Source organism: Centruroides sculpturatus, unplaced genomic scaffold, assembly GCF_000671375.1.
Source record: "Centruroides sculpturatus isolate CEXI.00-Female unplaced genomic scaffold, Cexi_2.0 scaffold588, whole genome shotgun sequence".
NCBI lineage: Eukaryota > Metazoa > Arthropoda > Arachnida > Scorpiones > Buthidae > Centruroides > Centruroides sculpturatus.
This window is the reverse complement of record NW_019384816.1, coordinates 437699-443698: the sequence shown is the minus strand read 5'-3', so window position 1 is coordinate 443698 and position 6000 is coordinate 437699. Positions and strand designations below refer to the sequence as shown.

Below are 6000 nucleotides of genomic sequence, written 5' to 3'. Positions count from 1 at the left end.
TTGTGGCAGGAAATTTATAATACATATCACACATTTCTAATAATTCATATCGTGGTATTTTTAGAGATAATTGCTTTATGTAACAACCACTTTTATTCAGAGCATCATTTTGCTTCGTAAAGCTTGGATGCAAATAAACATGAACCCAAATTTACAAGAAGGAACGTGTATGAACTGTTTCCTTAGTCCTTGTTGGACGACTGCCCTCATATTTGGGCTAGATCCGTTTGAATCTTGCAATTGCCGAAACAAAATTAGAATATGTATAAATTCGAAATTTAAGAATGTATATGTTCGAATAATCGAATTTTGTTTATGGCAACGAACAATTCTTCTCATTTGGAAAACAATACCGGGTTTAGAATATTCAATTTGCAACGGAGAATTTGATATAGTGAAAACTCATTTCACATTGTACAAACTGTTATATTCTTCTCTATCTATCAGTTATTGTATTGTTTTCAGATACGTGAGAAGAAACAAAGTGGTATTAATACAGGCATTAAAGAACGAGAATTTTCGTAGAAAAATGAAGAATAATTACAACTTATTGAGAAGAATTGTTCTGCTTGCGTCTATAATTATAATAGTAGTTATTATCTTATTTCTAATTCTTGTGATTTTCGTTCTTTATCCTTACATAGAAAAGAAGAAAAAATTTCGTGGGGAAGCTCTATTCTGTAGTATCCAAATTTCTGTAAGTGTAAGTTATGTTATAGGCGGACTCGGTTTTACTTTTTTAATAGTGGCATTGCTGTGCATCATCGCTCACCAAGAGTTAGAACAATTGTCTCGGGAATTGTTTTTAATTAAAAGATTTGGTTCAGATTTACACACAAAGCTAAACGAATTAATGTTGCATCACCAAGAGCTTTGGCTTTTCATGCGACAACACAATACCAAGTACAATTTAGTAGTTGTAATTATCTATTTTGTTGTCCTTTGGTGTACAAGTTATTTCTGCTACGCATTTTTATTTCTGGAATTTCATTATTACTTTAAATATATAATATTTTTACTTATGGTAATATGCACGTGTATTTGCGTAATAGCTGGATGTCTGCTGTGCTCGCTCGCATTTATGGTAATTATATTCTACATACACCATTGACGTGTTTTTTATTTTATTTCTATACTGTTTTTTATGCTGCAGATGGAAAATACGTTTCAAGACGTCAGACAATTTGCAGTATGTAATATTGGACTGAAAAGAAAGCTGAAGGTATGTGTTTTGTATATTCATTTAATAAATAATTATTTTATATTTACTCTTCATACTTTCAGATTCTGGATTTTATGAAAAGATTTGGAAAAGTCTCCCTGTCTTTTTCAATAGGTGGATTTTTTGTTGTAGATAAGAGAATTGTTTTCAAGGTTGCATTACCTTTTCTTTTAATATTGTCTTCTAGAACTTTCTCTAAACAGATTTGGTAATGATTTGCTTTATATTTCAGATGGCAAGTACACTACATTCCATTTTTTCCGGCTTATTTAAACTGAAAACAGTTTCGAACAAGAGACAAAACTGTGAACACATTTATGAATTCAATCACACGAACACAAATTAAACCTTGAATAATTTGCTTCTGGCATATTCTGTTTGCCAAAAGACTGAATTTGAATGCCAATTTCTGCAGTTTCTGTAAACGGAATATGATGGCAAAGTATTGAGTAAAACTTCTCCAAAGCACCACACGACCATTAAACATGTGTTTTGCAAATATGTACTGTACAACTTCGCAAAATTCATATGTAATCAATGTTATACTCCGATAAAAAATAAACATTGAAAAACAATTTAAAAGTAAAAAATTATATATTTATTACACGATATATAATAAATTTCATGGCATATAATCAAATGTTCGTCCAAATTTTCTCCCGTCGCATCGAAGGCTTTCTTATAACATTTAAAATCTTTAAGATTAATATTATATTTGTTAGGAAGATTTTTGAACTCGGTAGAATAAAACCTTTATTTATAGTTAAACCTGTTCAAAATGGAACCTTAATAAAGCGAAAACCTGCCGAAAAATATCCGGTTTATACAGATTAACTGTACTGTATATTACTTTAAAATTCTATTACAGTACTTTTATAAATTGATTCTCGATAATTTTAACTTAAATCGTTGAAAATTTTAATAGATTGACAGACACGAATCTATTATAAAAGGAAAAGTATGATATACAGGGGCAAGCCACTACTATTTTGAGATGGAGAGCATATATTTTAAATGAAACAAGTAAAATGGCAAAACCGTATTTGGGACATGACTATGTTTCGGATGTATGCTTGCGCGTGCTTTAACATAGTCTTGTAAAACTTTAAATGTAATGCATGTAAAGTGGTTTTTGTTCTTTGTGTGTGTATCACATTGTTCATCCTCTTTGAAGCTTAATAACTCCTGGGATTTTTGTGGAAAATTTCTGAAATTTCGCAGGGTGACTTGCTTTTTAGGGGTGTTAGTGCTGTTAAAATTTTGCGGATAAAGGTCGAGGAGGAAGGGAGATAATGGGGGTCGTGTGTATCTCCAGTAGGGTCGGATTTAATGACGATTTTACTCGTTATTAGTATTTAAAATGTTTTATAAAAGCCGTCCCTAACTGAAAATTAAGATTTTTTGACATTTTAGAAAAATTAAAAATAAAAAAATTTTTTAATAATAAAATATCATAGATGGCACCACATACGGAGTTTTAAATCTTGCCGGGATAATTAAGCAACTCGTTGCTGGAATTTTTTTTTTTTTTTAAATTATTTAATGAAAACAGCTTAATAAAAAAAATGAATATTTCGAAAAGAGATAGCGGTAATAATTTTTAATTTCCGTAGGAATTTTAAATAACTAAATCAATCCTAAGATTACACTTTAACAACTAAAACAATTATATGATGTATAAATAAAACCAACAACGAGTTGCTAAACTTTCCAGGCAACATTTAAAATTTGATAGCGCCATCTGTTATATTTAATTTAAAACACTTTTTTTATTTTTAACTATTATAGAAAATAAGGTGTGTTTCAAATTTATACGGACACGAAAAAATTAAAGTGAAACACAAATTTGCTGCATTAAGTGACAAATGTTTTATTAAAAATAATATGGATTTACATGTTTCTACACTGCAAAATAAGAATTTTAATCAAACATTAATATTTTGTCACTGAAAATAATATTTTTGAAAATCTTATACAAAAAAACTGTTACATATTTATCCGGACAGGCACTCATTTTATGACTTAAACAGAATATTGTTTAGTTTCAAGCATTGAAATATGCAAATTAGCTTACATATCTAATTGTAATACAAATTCTTTACGTTGTTCAACGTTCTAAAATGGGTAGAACAAAGAATTTATCTGATTATGAAAAAGGGCAGATTGATGCCTATAAATCACAAGGCAAGTCAATAAGAGAAATTGCAGCATATATAAATCGTCCAAAATCAACTGTTGGTGATTATTTATCAAAAAGACGTGGCAAGGATGTACCAAAATTCAAGACAGGTCCAAAACCCAAGCTTACTCCTCGAGATTGTAGACAAATCATCAAGGTTTGCTCCACAAAACAAACATCAGTAAGAAAAATAAAACAAGAATTAGACTTGCCTTGTAGCAGCACAACAGTGTGGAGAGTTTTAAATAAATCTCCAATGTTAAAATTCAGAAAAAAAGCTGTAATGCCACCACTTTCATTAAAGCACAAAAGTGACAGACTTGATTGGGCACAAAAACACATGACATGGTCCGAAGAATGGATTGAAGTTTTGTTCAGTGATGAAAAAAAATTCAACTTAGATGGTCCAGACGGTTGGAAGTATTATTGGCACGATTTAAGAACCGAAAAACAAATATTTTCAAAACGCCAAATGGGTGGGGGATCAATAATGGTGTGGGGTGCGTTTGGATTCAACGGAACCACAGATTTAGCATTTATAACTCAAAGAATGAATTCAAAGAAGTATCAAGGCATGCTTGAAGATCATTTATTGGAAGCTGGACCAAATATTTGTGGACCAAATTGGATCTTTCAACAAGACAATGCCCCTGTGCATGCCTCTAAATCAACAAAAATGTGGTTTAAACGTAAAAATATTAATCTGATGACATGGCCTGCTAGAAGCCCTGACCTGAATCCGATGGAAAATCTTTGGGGGATGATGGTTCGTACAGTTTATGCCAATGGAAAGCAGTTTTCCACAATTCATGATTTGAAGGCAGCAATTTCAGATGCTTGGGATAAACTTAAGATTGAATTCCTTCAGAATCTAATTGAAACAATGCCTAATCGAGTATTTAATGTAATTAAGTTAAATGGTGGTTACATTGGCCATTAAATTGTAAGAAAACTTTGCAATTTGAAACCTGTCCGGATAAATATGTAACAGTTTTTTTGTATAAGAGTTTCATAAACATTATTTTCAGTGACAAAATGTTAATGTTTGATTAAAATTCTTATTTTGCAATGTGGAAACATGTAAATCCATGTTATTTTTAATAAAACATTTGTCACTTAATGCAGCAAATTTGGATTTCACTTTAATTTTTTCGTGTCCGTATAAATTTGAAACACACCATAATAGAGCCACATTGAAATGATATTAATAAATGAATAAAAAGTATTTAATACATTGTGGAACTGATTCCCATGCAGACACAAAATGTTTCAATGCCACTAGTGGATAAATAGTGTTTCATTATTAGCATGTAATCAATCACTCCTTGGTCCAATTGGTCTAACAGGCTCCCAATTTTCTGTAACATTTCTTTCTACATGAACAGCCATTTCTTCCCCATCATTTTTATATGCAAAGAACAATGCAAAACAGTGCAAGGGTATTGATTATTGGTTTATTAGGATATTGTATTATAATACTATGAAAAATTAATATGCAAAATAGCACACAGGATACTATGTAATACTGGATATTAGTATATTTGGGTGAATTTCTACAAAATATACTTGCGGAATATATGAAAAGTTAAACGGTCACCATGGGGAGAGAAAAATTGTTCTCATCTTATGGCAAATAATGTCATCTGGAAGACTCACCGCATTGAATTCCCGTGAAAAGTAGTAATTTGCAGGAAAATTATGAATTCTACAATGAGTCTAAGGTAAATCGTGTGTCATGTAGCCATAAATGTGTCAAAATCAAAATCAGAAAATGAAACACATTCTGCCTCTAAATAAGAACCACAAAGAAAGGCCTTTGGCAAAGACTAAATATCACATGACGTGCTCTGATATATGGCAACATGTTATATGGAGTGATGAGGAGAAATTCAACATGGAGGGACCAGATGGCTGGAGAAGCAATTGACCCAATATTAGGGAAAATGAATTAATTCACTCAAGACTGCAGCAAGGTGCTGGAAGTACGATGGTGTCATATGCACTTTTGAAAGCATAGTACGACAAATCTAGATTTTATCTCTGGTCTATATTAATACTGTAGGTATCGTTTTGTGAACATCTAGCACACAAGTACTAGATGTTCACTAAATGCCATTTGAAGAAAAAAAAATAGAGGGACGTTTTTCCTATGTCCACAAGATAATGCATCCTCTCATAATGCAAAATCAACTTGGAAATGGTTTTTTGCAAATTGTGTGCATGTTATAAATTAGTCTCATGTTCTTCTGATCCTAATCCTATAGAAAATAAGTTCGGTATGTTAGGAAGGAAAAAAATATAAAAATGGAAATCAATATACATCAGTAGAATCACTAAAGTAGGACAATTACCTTACTTTAATGATTTCACTGATCACAGATGAGGAGAATAAAATCTTATTAAAAATTCCAAATAGTTTACAAAGTAATGAATAAACAAGATACACGTATGACTTAATAGCGAGGTTGTGACCGAGGCTTTCATCTCTAAAACGTGAACGTCGAACGTCAAGTGCCGCTTACAAGATAGCCGGGCTCGACATTCGACATTCACATTTTAGAGACGAAAACATTGGCTGCAACCTTGTTATTATTACATG

At 31.4% G+C, this 6000-nt stretch overlaps 1 long non-coding RNA gene across 1 annotated transcript; it reads left to right on the top strand.

The window, feature by feature from the left end:
- The first annotated feature begins 1152 nt into the window (after nucleotides 1-1152).
- Nucleotides 1153-1767, top strand: LOC111629846. The gene is made up of 3 exons (XR_002757409.1): nucleotides 1153-1222; nucleotides 1285-1374; nucleotides 1455-1767. It is a non-coding gene; the product is annotated as an uncharacterized LOC111629846 (long non-coding RNA).
- Nucleotides 1768-6000: the final 4233 nt, after the last annotated feature.